Source organism: Ambystoma mexicanum, chromosome 2q, assembly GCF_040938575.1.
Source record: "Ambystoma mexicanum isolate Mex_15411 chromosome 2q, UKY_AmexF1_1, whole genome shotgun sequence".
In the NCBI taxonomy this organism is placed as follows: Eukaryota; Metazoa; Chordata; class Amphibia; order Caudata; family Ambystomatidae; genus Ambystoma; species Ambystoma mexicanum.
This window is the reverse complement of record NC_090924.1, coordinates 1,039,263,964-1,039,277,430: the sequence shown is the minus strand read 5'-3', so window position 1 is coordinate 1,039,277,430 and position 13,467 is coordinate 1,039,263,964. Positions and strand designations below refer to the sequence as shown.

General features: G+C 49.3%; 1 protein-coding gene across 5 annotated transcripts in view; it reads left to right on the top strand.

Annotated features, from left to right (window-relative positions):
• NMT2 (N-myristoyltransferase 2) overlaps positions 1-13,467 on the top strand; it is a 1,164,729-nt gene that overhangs the window by 659,652 nt on the left and 491,610 nt on the right. The gene's annotated exons all lie outside the window — the stretch shown is intronic.

The following is a 13,467-nucleotide window of genomic DNA, read 5'->3' as shown; positions in this document are numbered from 1 at the left end:
TTCCACCAATCTGGGACTGATTAAGTCCTTCAAGTTCAAAAGGACTAAGGTCTTAGGAAGGGCTTTACCAGTACTGGCAGCACAGGTCTGGAATGCACTACCAAGTACCCTATGTTAAGCAAAGTTTGTATGCAGTACCCTTTGGGACCACTACACACAACTAGGACTACAGGTGCAAGCAAAACTAACCTTTGATATAAGTCTGTACTACACAGTCTTGGTAGCAGAGCTGAGCAGCCAGGCTTATCTCAAGAGGGGAATGTGAGCAGTAATGATGTTATACGGAGGTCTACAATCAAGTAAACTCTTACACTCAAGGTTTCTTTGATAAATACTTATTAATTTATTTATCTTTCATTTATAAAACATTCATAAGAAGGAGGCAATATAATCACACACAAATATACCTCAATACTATTTCAGAATACTTTTCAAGAGGAGTAAAAGGCAAAGATTATTAGAACAAGAAAGTTTACAATCATTCTTAGATAGTGCAAACACTTTGAGTTCACCAGAAGTCAATTTAATTGAATAAGCGTGGCCAAAGACAATGGGCTAAAGTTTTGGATAGGATAAAGTGGTTCTGGTAAGTAAACAGTAAAGTCTCTGCAAAAGTTCTCAGAAGTAGTTTGTAAAAAGAAGAGTCATATGTTGGATCGCAAGCTGATTAGGCCTGCGAGTTGTAAAAGTTTCAATTACTTGCACCACAAGGGGTAAGTGCTCTCTTATTTCCACAGTACCTTTCAATGAAGAAAAAGATGCAGCTGTTGACTTCTGTTCCGGGCAGTTCCTACAGATCTCACTGTTCCTGTGCCTCAGTGGTGGGGACAAGAGGGAGGATGTCGGGGGACTCCTGCACTGCACTGGGACTGGTGAAGACACTGGCACTTGGCAAGTCTTCAATTCCGGCGGCTGTGAGTAAAGCACACAAACTGGTGTCCCTCTCCCTGGTTATAAGGTTTCCTGCAGCACTCTGAGGAAAATGCAACCAGCTCTGAGATTGGTATCCAGGTGGCTTACTGTCGAGTTGATTGGTCCCACCAACTCAAAGGGAGAAGTTGTCCTTGCAGGGGCTTCTCTGTTGAGGTGAACTTGGCGATTCGGACCTGCAGCAGGGCTTCACCAGGCAAACCAACGGTCCAGGAGTTGCAGCAGTCGTCCTCTTCAAGCTCGTCATCAGTTCTTTCGTTACAATGGTCAACTCTGCCTTCCAAGCCAACAGACTCGTCTTTTATTCAGTTCTCTCCCATTCATTCCAGCCTAGCTGTCACTCACCCAGCAGGGTGGCTGTCCTTGCCGGACAGTCAGCCAGCCAATCGCCGCAGAGTGCATTTGGGTCTCCTAGGAGACTTAAGCACAGGGAGTTTCGAGCACCTCCCTCACTTCCTGCCCACCCCAGACACTCGAGCGCCATAGGCGGTCTTCACTCCTGAAGCCTACCAAAGGCGAAGGAACAAAGGGACCAAACTTAGTTTGGCGCGCAGTGACAAACTCTAGAAGGACCTTTAAACAAAGGAGGCTCAGACGCCATCTTGAAAAATCCTGGTAGTTCGTTGTAAAACCATTGCCACCAGCCATTCTGAGAGGAAAGGGTAGCATTTGGCTGCTACATGAGTATCTAGAGACAGGGCATACTAAGTAACACCTCCAGCACTCTATTGTAAGATAGGGTGTGCTGGGTCTAGGAATTTAAAAAGACTAGTAAAGTCAATTTCACTTTACTTACTCTGGGAAACATGAGTTTATCCCAGAGAAGGTATTTAAACCTTGGGAAAGCCTGAAAAGGTTTCCCAGTGCCACTGCACTATGGGTGCTGTGTGACACAAATTAAAAGATGATGCCTATGGAGTTGGTTTTAGACTGCATAACCAAAAAGAAACAAACACAGAAAACACATTGATTTGAAAAGTTCAAAGTCCCAACGTTTAGCAAAAGAGCTGGAGGGCTCTAAGGGGGGAGGAATTGGCACATTTATGAGAATTCTCCCTAACACCCTACGGTTGGACCAAAATACTAGACTGTTCACTTAGCCTGATAAATTTGACTCGTCTCTCTAAGATCCTGTTTTAACCATACCCTCTGGCCTTGAACTATATTGTCCCGTTATATATGTATGTGTCCTTGTGTTTTTTGTGCACCCCGATGCCTAGGGATAAACGGCAGGAAATAAGAAAATAAAAAAATAAAAAAGAAATGGCCTCTGGGTGGGGGAAGGAGTTGGGGATGCATAAGATACACAATTGACCCTCCTCTGCAGGCTCCACTATTGGTGACAATATAATTTTTTAAGCTGGTCTTCCTGGTGCAGTCAGCATTCTACTGGCGAAGTTACCACAGCAAGACATTGACCATGGCGATCTCTTCATCCATGTCGCTACAACTCTACACTCTACAGACATAGCAGCAGGGGTAGAGTGGAAAATGGTGGTGAGCAGAATGAAGGTGAATGGGGAGTGCAGCTATTAGGAAAGATATCCCTTTTCCAACTTTATCTCTATAGTGTTCTGGGGAACCCCATTCTTTTTTGCTCTGTTTTTAATCCTGTACTGAATTTTTGAATAGATATATAACCTTCAGCTTCACAGACTAGAGGTGTGGTGGCACAACCTCCTAAAATGGGCAGAGGTGGAGACAATGGCATGGTACGAAGCGGTCTGCAGGGGAGGGGAGGAGGAAACAGGGCACCTGATGGCATGGGGGCAAATGATAACCATGATATCGGGACTCCCCGATGCTGAATCCAGTGGAGATGACATGCCCGAATATAATAATGGAGATAAACCCTAAGCAACGAACTGGAAGGCACTGAATTAGGGGCTCGAGTTAAAGGGGAGGGAGGGGGGGAGGACTGCAAAGCGTAACATGTGCTTGTAAGACAAGATGTGCATTACGGAATAGTCCTACATGTTGGTTATGTTTGATGTGTTGTTTAAAGCAATAAAAATATATATTTCTGATGTTTGTTAATCTGCTTAGAATCACATGCTGTGCATAGGTCCGACATCCAGTGGTCACTGCGGAGTATTGCATTTTGTTTTTCGTAGTCGAAAAGGGGACGTCGACAAGGCGTGTCTGTAACACTATCCCTATAGTGACGTGCGTTGTACCCACAATCCCTCACGCGTCGACGTCCCTCAGATTGTTTTTTTCCGCCCAGCTACTTGTCGCCTTTATGCGGAGCTCCTCGAGAGACATTGCCAAATAGATTCTTCGACCTTTGGTCGTTTGTTATTAATATCAATAACGATAGATCCCTCCCTCGACGCAGAGCCGTTTCTCCGCCGAGCAAGATCTTCGACGGAAGGACGAGCGGAGGAGATCCTTCGGCGCTGCCGAACACGTGGCCTGGCCTCGCCTCGCCGACCATTCACAGTAGGGAGAGTGGGACTTTGTGGTCTTTCTTTCTTTTCTTTAAGAATGCCTTTCTCTTTCCCCTCCCTCTCTTTCGAGGTCGTAGTCACACCTATTACCCTCAGCTATGGAGAGGACGGCATTTAGGTTTTGCCCGCTTTGCAAGGGTAAATATACCTGGAAGGATAAGCATAAACGGTGCAACCGTTGCTTACCCCTCGATCACCAGGAGGACTGCTGTGCGGCCTGCAAATTACTAAAGCCCAAAACTCTAAAGGACCGCAGGGTCAAAAGGTGGGCGGCCTACGCCATGTATAGGCCTGACTCCTCGCCCGCTGCCGCCGCCGCCGAGTGTGACGAGGACAGTGACTACACGGCCCCCATAACGGAGGCTGTAGACCTCTCAAAGGAGCGCTCTCGCTCCTCGTCGTCCGTCCCCGGCTCCGACAAGCCCGGCTCACGCCCATCTTATGGGGATGAACACCCCGGCGACGAGGATGCACACAGAAAAACACCAAAGCACATACCCCCAGGCACACATACGTCGAAGACGAAGACAGCCTTAGCGCCAACGGGGACGCCGGGCTCACCAACGTCTTCCACCGACCGTAAGGGTTGGCAGCCCTCCCCGCCACCGCTTCCGCGACAGGCGACTGGGCACTCTAAAAATAAGGGCGCTAACACCAAAATTTCCGGCGACACGCATCGCAAGAGCGCTCACGTTGCCAACAAGGACTCGACGACCAATGACTCGACGAGCAAAGGCTCGACGCTCCATAGCGCGACGGCGACCGATCCCTCGGAAGAGAGAATGATCGCCGAAAGCCTCGCGCGCATAGCATCTAAGGACGGTCAAAGACGTACGGCGAGTGAAACACCGAAAACCGCGCACAAGGCTAAAGATACGCCGAAGGCCTCGGAAAACAGATCAGGTCAGTTCCCGATGCCGTCGGAAGGCCCTAGCCAGCAAGAAGGCTACTCAGAAGGCGAAGACTCTCTTTCTTCGGCGTTATGGGACTGAACCAGACAATTACAGGAGGAAGAAACCACCTTTTCGTTCCTAGACTGTCCTGGCCGACCTCAGTGGACCTTTGAAAGGTTCCAGACCTGTATGGACAAACTAGATAGGTTCATGTCCATCCCAGAAGACAGGGCGCCCAAGAGACCAAGGGAGGCACCCCTTGAGAGTCCAAGGGCTAAATACCAGAAGTTTTATAGCCCCATACAGGAGGACATAAACGCTTACAATCCCACTGAGGAAGACACCTTCTTCCAAGAGGAAGATGAGTTCACCTATGTTGAGGACCAACAAGAAGAGGAAGGTTTTCACGAGGAAACTAACCTATGTGAGGAAGGATTCCAGGAAGACACAGGCGAGGGCGACCAAAATCCCTGCCAGTCACCGGCTAGGTCGACTGACACAGGCAGTAGCAGTATAGTCATCAGGTCTACTGAAACTACACCAGTCAGGAACCCTTCGCCTGTTGATGATCAACCCACCTTCAATGCACTGCTGAAGAAGGCAGCAGCACATTTCGAAATCGAAACTGGAGACGTCACCCCAGACACTGATTTTGTGGAGAGGATTATCAAAGAAAAACCCCCCACTAGCCAGGCTATACCTATCCTCGCCTCAGTTAAGAGACGTATTACACCTTCTCTTTCCACTCCTGCATTGGTGAGAGGGGTCAATCCGAGGATTGAGAAACTGTTCTCTCCCTCTCAATCAGACCCATTATACATTAAGGGTCACTCTATCCCGGACTCCCTGGTCGTGACCAACACCAGAAAAAGGGCAGGAGTCCCACTATCTACTAGCGAGGCGCCCCCAGATAAAGAGGGGAAGAAGCTGTATGCCCTAGCTAAGAGAATCACCACCTCTGCAGCATTCTCTACCAGAATCGCCAATAATAATACCCTATTGGCAAGCTACGCCGATGCTCAATGGGCTAAGCTCAGACAGGACATCGAAGAAGCTCCCGAACCCCTAAGGACTCGTTAACTGGCTACAGTTAACGAGGGCTCTCTGGTCAATCAAAGCATCGTCAAGAATACCCTTGATGCAGCAGAGACGGCTGGCCGCACTTTGGTACAAGGAATTTTACTGAAGCGTCACGTCTGGCTTCGCAATTCCAGATTTAAGGCGGAAACACAAGCATCCCTTATTAATAAACCCATAGAGGAATCCAACCTCTTTGGGAGAGCAGTGGATGACGCGCTGGAGAACGCGAAGAAAGAATGTGATACTATAAAGACCTTAGACCAAATTTCTAAGCCCCCTAAAAGGCGGGGATTTGGTAATAAGCGCTTTTTTCGTGGACAACGCCAGCAACAAAACCAACAACAACAGTACTCTGCCAGCAACTACCAGAGTAATAGCGGCCAGTACAATCAGAGGGGTCAACGTCGTGGCAAGGGAAGAGGCCGGGGTTCCACCCCCAGAGGCTCCCAAGCCAACAACACCACCAAGTGACGCGAAGATTCGCGTCCCCTCCCATGCAACGCCAGTCGGGGGCCGGTTAACATCCTTTCTTCCAGCATGGGAGGGAATAACATCAGACCGCTGGGTACTTTCCACCGTAGCCCTCGGCTACTGTATAGAGTTCAACAGTTCCCCAACATACAGACCCCCGAGGGGACGCCGCATGACACCAGAACACCTCGCCATCCTTCTCCAAGAAGTGGACCAACTGCTGGAAAAGGGAGCCATAGAGGTCGTGCCTCTATCTCAGGTAATGGAAGGTATTTATTCAGTGTACTTCCTTGTACCCAAAAAGGATCTAACCATGCGCCCTGTATTAGATCTGCGCCCAGCGAACAAGTTTGGCAAACCTCAGAAGTTTCGTATGGTGACCTTACAGGAAGTGATCCCACTGCTATCACAGGGAGACTACATGACAACACTGGACATGAAAGATGTATACCTTCATATTTTAATGTTGCCAGCGCACAGAAAATACCTCAGGTTCATGATAGAGGGCAAACACTACCAGTTCAGAGTGCTACCCTTCGGCATAGCATCTGCATCAAGGGTATTCACGAAGGTACTGGCAGTGGCAGCGGCACACCTGCGCAGGTTATCCATCCCAGTATACCCTTACCTCGACGACTGGCTCATAACAGGGGATTCTTACAAGACATGCTTCTCAAACACCCAAAAGACTGTAGACCTTTTGTTCCAACTGGGCTTCTCCATCAACGAGAAGAAGTCCAGCTTAGACCCCAGCCAAGTCAAACAATTCCTAGGGGCTCTAATTCGAACAAGGGACGGCCTCGTCTTCCCCTCCAACGAGAGGGTCCACAACATGCTGTTTCAGATCCCCCAATATGTGGCAGGTCGAGAGGTGACGGTGCGCAAAGCGATGCGTTTGCTAGATATGATGGCGTTGTGTATTTATTTGGTAACTCACGCGCGCCTGCGCATTCGCCCAATGCAAGAGTGGCTCAACAGCCAGTGGTGTCAGGCCAGCGGACAATGGGACGATCTAGTGGTGGTCTTGCAGGCCTTGGTTCTCTCGCTACGGCGGTGGACAAAGGAAAACCTGATAATAGGGAAACCCTTTGCCACACCCGCGGTGGAAGCCACTCTAACCACGGATGCATCCCTCACAGGATGGGGGGCTCACCTATCCCATCAAACTGCTCACGGAGTCTGGACTCCGAACGTAGCATCCAAGCACATAAACCTACTGGAGCTACTGGCGGTGTTCAAAGCACTAAAAGCCTTCCAGGAACACCTACAAGGAAAGACAGTGATGGCCCTTACAGACAGCACCACAGCCATGTACTACATCAACAAGCAGGGGGGAACCCACTCTCCAGGACTGTCCAAGCTGTCCCAGAATATATGGAAGTGGGCTCTCAAACACAACATGTTCCTACTGTCACAACACGTACCAGGGGAACTCAATCTGCTAGCAGACAAACTCAGCAGAGACTTCCCCCTGCCCGAAGAGTACGAATGGCAATTGCATGAAGACATCGTCTTAGACGTCTTCACGCAATGGGGATTCCCGGAAATAGACATGTTTGCAACACTGGAGAACTCACAATACCAAAGTTACGCCTCCAGGTACCTCCAAAACCAGTCCAAGGGGAACAGTCTGTCGATTCAATGGTCAGGGAAACTTGTTTACGCCTTTCCCCCGACTCCCCTTCTCAACAAGGTGGTGCACAAGATGCACCAGGAGCAGGTTACCATGATACTAGTGGCCCCAATGTGGGCCCGGCAGCCCTGGTTCGCTCACTTGATGGAGATGTCCCTATCTCCCCCAGTGAGACTTCCCTGCCCGTACAACATGCTGTCACAGGACAAGGGCAGGACACTGCATCCATGCCCTCAGACCATGAACTTAGCAGCCTGGCTCCTGAGATCATAGAATTTGGACATCTACAACTCCCGGAGAGATGTATGGACATCCTCAGGGAAGCCAGAAAACCTAATACTCGCCACTGCTATTCTAGCAAGTGGAAAAGATTTGTCATCTGGTGTAGAGGTAAGAGCATCAACCCGGTTGACTGCTCTCCCACAAACATTGTTCTGTACTTGACCCATTTACTGGATTCAGGTCTAGTGTTCAATTCCATTAAAGTCCACCTAGCGGCACTTTCTGCATACACCACTTCCCAACTTAAAGTGTCGTGGTGGAAGATACCAGTTATCAAAGCCTTCATGGAGGGGGTAAAGAGAATACACCCTCCGATAGCTAACCCAGCTCCCGGATGGGACTTAAATGTGGTACTTTCTAGACTCGTGGGCCCGCCCTTTGAGCCCCTGCACAAGGCAACTCTTAAAGACCTCACTCTTAAGACTGCTTTCCTAATAGCTATCACCTCCATTAGGAGAGTAAGTGAACTACAGGCGCTTTCTGTTCTAGACCCCTTCGTAACAGTTCACAAGGACAAGGTGGTTCTACGCACACACCCAAGGTTTGCACCAAAATTCATCTCGAAATTTCATGTAAACCAGTCAATAGAACTACCAACATTCTTTCAAAACCCTTCCAGCTTGGGAGAAAAAAGTCTGCATACACTAGATGTACGCAGAGCTGTCATGTTCTACATGGAAAGAACCAGACCACTGAGAAAGACTAATCAGTTCTTTGTCTCGGTGGCAGCAGGAAGAGAAGGAGATGCAGTCTCAAAGTCCACTATATCTAGATGGATTGTTCAATGCATCACTCTCTGTTACACTCTTGCTAAGAGAGAACTACCCTTCAAGCCAAGAGCACATTCCACTCGAGGCACTGGGGCTTCCATAGCGTTCATTGCAAATGTTCCCCTTGAGTACATCTGCAAAGTGGCTACCTGGAGTTCTGTGCACACCTTTACAAAACACTGCTGTCTAGATGCACACTCTAGATCTGACTCCCAGGTGGGACAGGCAGTATTAAGATATCTTTTCTCTACTGTTCCTTCTCATAAGCCACCGCCAACTCCGGGTACTGCTCGCTAGTCTATGCACAGCATGTGATTCTAAGCAGATTAACAAACATCAGAAGACAATGCATTACTTACCGTAAAAGCATTTCTGATGGTTGTATCTGCTTAGATTCACATGCGCCCACCCTTCCTCCCCACTCGGATGGAAGGAACATAGTCATCTTTCTACATCTCTCTCTTTTCTGTACTCACTCACGTATAGAAGGCCCCCTCAGGGCAGAAAAAATACAAACAGAGGGACCTCGACGCGTGAGGGATTGTGGGTACAACGCACGTCACTATAGGGATAGTGTTACATACACGCCTTGTCGACGTCCCCTTTTTGACTACGAAAAACAAAATGCAATACTCCGCAGTGACCACTGGATGTCGGACCTATGCACAGCATGTGAATCTAAGCAGATACAACCATCAGAAATGCTTTTACGGTAAGTAATGCATTGTCATATATTTTTTTTAAAACCTTCAGGTTCACTTCCCTTGCCTTTGGCTCATTGGTATGGGGATACTGATCAGTCTTCAGACTATCAATACTGGGAAACTTGAGATGTGAGCCCTCTCGCTTCCAGCTACAGCCGGCATTCTCCTACAATATCCTAGTCCCCTGTCGTGCCTTTAAGCTAAAAATGCAGTGATCTGACGGCGGAATAGTGGAGCTATAATTGGGAAAAACAACTGTCCGCAATCACCCAGATGGTGAAAATCTTGAAATTAGAGCAAAAGATAATGAGGGACGGGCGCACCAGAACAATATACGCATCCTGGGGGTCCCTGAGAAGGAGGAGGGGCCCAGTGTCTAGCTCTTTCTTGAGCAATGGCTCAACTAACTCTTTGCCCCTAAGAAACTCTCCAGGTTGTTCTCAATTGACGACGCACATAGGATCACAACTGGGCGACTGGTTCCTGGCACGCCCACATGTACAATTATCACCATACTCTGAATTTCCGCGATAGGGATGCCATTCTCCCGAATCACTGGCCCCATCACTTACAATGGCTACCGCATTGGCTTCTACCTAGACTAAACCAGAGAGGTTTAAAGGGCTCAGCAGTCTTGTGACTCTGTTAAAAAGAAGCTTCAGGGTCTGTCTATAAAATATGCAGAGTTCTTTCCGGCACAGCTTAAAGTGCACCACAAGCGAGTCACCCACCTGTTTTACTCGCCCAAAGAGGCATGAGAAAGGCTGGAGACTCAAATCCTGAATGGAGCTGTGCCGCAACAGTCACCAAAAGGGCCACCTGGGCAGAGGCCTGGGACTGACCGATCCCAGCCGCAACTGGACCCCCAGGTCACTGAATCATCTGGGCCTCTACGGACTGGAGAGAGCAGAGATGAGAATGGATGACCACCTTTACCACCTCTTAGGTTTCGGTAGTGGACTGATATGGCAGCAGGAACCCGTATCGGCAGTCGCTGCCTCACGATGTGGGATTTGTATTAGCAGTAAGGGGTAAACACCCCATAATGTGTTTACTCTGTGGTTTTGCGCCCGGTTGGCGCATTGTTCGGGCTACAGGTGCTTCTGGTAGGGGGGTGGTGGGGAGTACAGGGTGATGGGTGGGGTGTGTTGCTCTAAACAATGGTTCTTGTATGGCGTGAAGCAGCTAAATGGGAACGGGTGGGTGTTTATAAAGGTAGTTACGGCAGGTCGCAACGTGTAAGGAGGGGGTGACTGTAGGGAGAGAATATGGGTCGTGTGTCGGCCCCAAACATGGGAACATCCTGACTCCATCAGTTGGGGCTTCAGTGGTCAGACACTATGCTACAGGATACAGGGAGGGATCTCCGGAGCTCAAACTACTGAGGGGGGGGACCATACAAGCACCCTGACATCTCCTCTGACATCAATGGCACATGAGGGACATTTAACCCTACTTATATTGAACGTCAACGGGCTGGGCTCCAGTATTAAACGGAGGATAGTGCTCCAGTTCTTGAACAGTCATTCACCCGATATCGCTCTGCTTACTGAGACACATTTTATGGGCACGGAATGCAGTTTTTTTCTGTAAAATCCAACTATACAACAGCCTTTCACAGAGGATTCTCAAGCGGGGGACGGGGGACGATGATCCTCATACAGAAAAGGGTCCCATTCCAGCTGGGAGGGCTCCAGGCGCTTTGTGGTAATTACTGATGATATCGGAGGGACTTCCTAGGGGATAGTAGCAATGTATGCACCCCCACCAATCACTCTTGAACTCCTAAATGACCTCCAAGAGGTAATGCTAGACAAACACGCAGCTAACTGGGTGCTGGGTGGCAATTTTAATGAAGTGACAGAACGCACATGGGCAGTAGGAATCCTGATCACCCGACCAAACTGAATTCCTTCGCGACAGCACTTGGGTGGTTGGATGTATGGCGAACTCTGCACCCCACAGACTCCAGGTTTTCCTTCTATTCCAATGCACATAGGTCTCTGTCTCGTATAGATTCCTTGTTTGTCCCACACAACATGACACACAGGCTGCTGACAGCTACGTATCTGGCCAGGGGCATCTCAGACCACTCCCCTCTGATCATGGCGATAAAGCAGGCCCGAAACAATTCCAAACCCACCTGGCGGCTCAACGCTCATTATCTTGGTGTCCCTGGGGTGGCCGACGGACTCACCCAAAAAACAGCAGAATATTACTCCCTGAAATAAGGCTCTGTGACAGTCCGATAACTCGGTGGGAGGGCTTTAAGGTGATGCTCCGGGGGCAGGCCCTTTCTCTGGTGTCGGCCCATCGCTGGCAACGGGCCAGTGAAATCGCGGAGGAGGAGGCGGCCACTGGTAGGGCTGAAGAGCAGTTCCTTGTATCAGGGACAGGGGACTCCAGGGATGCTATGATTACGGCCCAGGAGACTTTGAAGAACCTGGCACTAGACAATGCAAGGACTGCTCACTGGGCCGTGCGCAGTCTGATATATGAAACTGGAAATAAAGCCGGGAAAACCCTTGCATGGCTGGAAAGACGAGATAGGAACAGGTGTCATGTATGCGCCATACACGGGGCCGCTGGGGACTTACTCCACGGCGATGACGACATTGCAGAGGCATTTGCCACTTTCTACAAACGCCTTTACTCCCCCCTAGGTGGCTTCGCTGGGTAAGGAGGGCTCACACTATTTAGACTCTGTCGTGATTCCCAGACTCTGAGCTCCAGACATGCAAACTGGAGGCTGAGATCACTGAAGAAGTGGTTGCGGCCCTTTCCCAACTTCAATCCAGTTAAACCCCAGGACCGAATGGCTTCCCGGTGGAGACCTGGAAGCGACCGGGGGAACCGATAGTAGGGCACATGCACCGCATTTTGATACGTTCTCAAGTGGAAGGGGAACTTCCCCATGACCAGGCAGCCATTGTAGTGATCCCGAAACCCGGGAAACCACCGGAACTCTGTGCCTCCCACAGACCCATCTCACTCATTAATGGTGTGGCCAAAGTTCTCACCCGGGTTTTAGCCAATAGACTGCTGGGTGTTATATATTCCCTGGTGCACCCGGACCAATGTGGATGTCAGGGAGAATTCTCAGAAATTGGCTAATTCCCTTCTACCTTAGAGACCCCCTTTTTGCTGGGCTTTAGGACTTTAAATTTCTTTCTTTTTTTTTTTTTTACTTTTATTTATTTAGCTTGACATCACAAGAGAACCAAGCAGCATACAAGACCGTGATATATCGTACACATTACATACAGTACAGGTACAGAGCATTAACATATATTGTGACAGTAACATGGGGATTGTTCACCAACTAGAGAGGAGGCCAGAGAGCCGATGCTACAGAGGGGGGGTGAATGGGATTAGGGGGTGAGGGGGGAGATTCAGCATCAGAGTCCGGGTATGTAGGGGCCATGTAGGACTGAAACTTCGCCCAGATGCTTCTGGGCCTCGAGTGGGTTGGCTGCTGAATAGCCCGGGATTCTTCGGTATCAGAGGCCCATGTGACCGCCCCAAGCCACTGCGCGTGAGTAGGTGGTGTAGGTCGAAGCCAGCATAATACGATGCAGCATACTATGAGTAGCATACAGAGGCCAGCCAACTTTTTGGAATCACGGCGCAGCTCAGGGAAGTCATGGATGAGACATCGTGTCTGAGTCAGAGTGATGTTCTGATAAAGAATTGCTGACATGGTGGAGCATATTTCCTTCCAGTACTGTGTAAGGCGGGGACATGACCAGATCATGTGAATGTAACCAGCACTGTTGAAGCCGCACCTGGGACATTTGGGGGAGTGGTTGTTTGACATACGGTGTAGTCTGGTCGGGGTATAGTGATATCTGTGCAGTACTTTAAACTGAATCAACTTGAAACGGGAGTTGAAAGATACATTGTGAGTGCATGCACACATAAGGGCCCAACGTTCATCAGACATCTCCACCCCCAGTTCGTCCTCCCATGCCTGTTTCAATTTAGTGAATGCTGGTGTGGATCCGGTCTGTTCCAGGGAATATAGCCTAGACACCTTACCTCTCGAGGGGTTTGGGGCGGATAGCTCCGTGACCACAGGGTCGTCGGGTGGTATCGATAGGAAATTGGGGTATTTGAGTTTAAGAGTTTTCCGTAGGGATGAATATTGGAGCCATACAGATGGCTTCCGTCTCGGGGATAATGGGAGATCCGGCCATTCAATAAAAAATCCTTGTTCAAAGACGTCCCGGAGCAGTTCGTAGCCTGCTTCGGCCC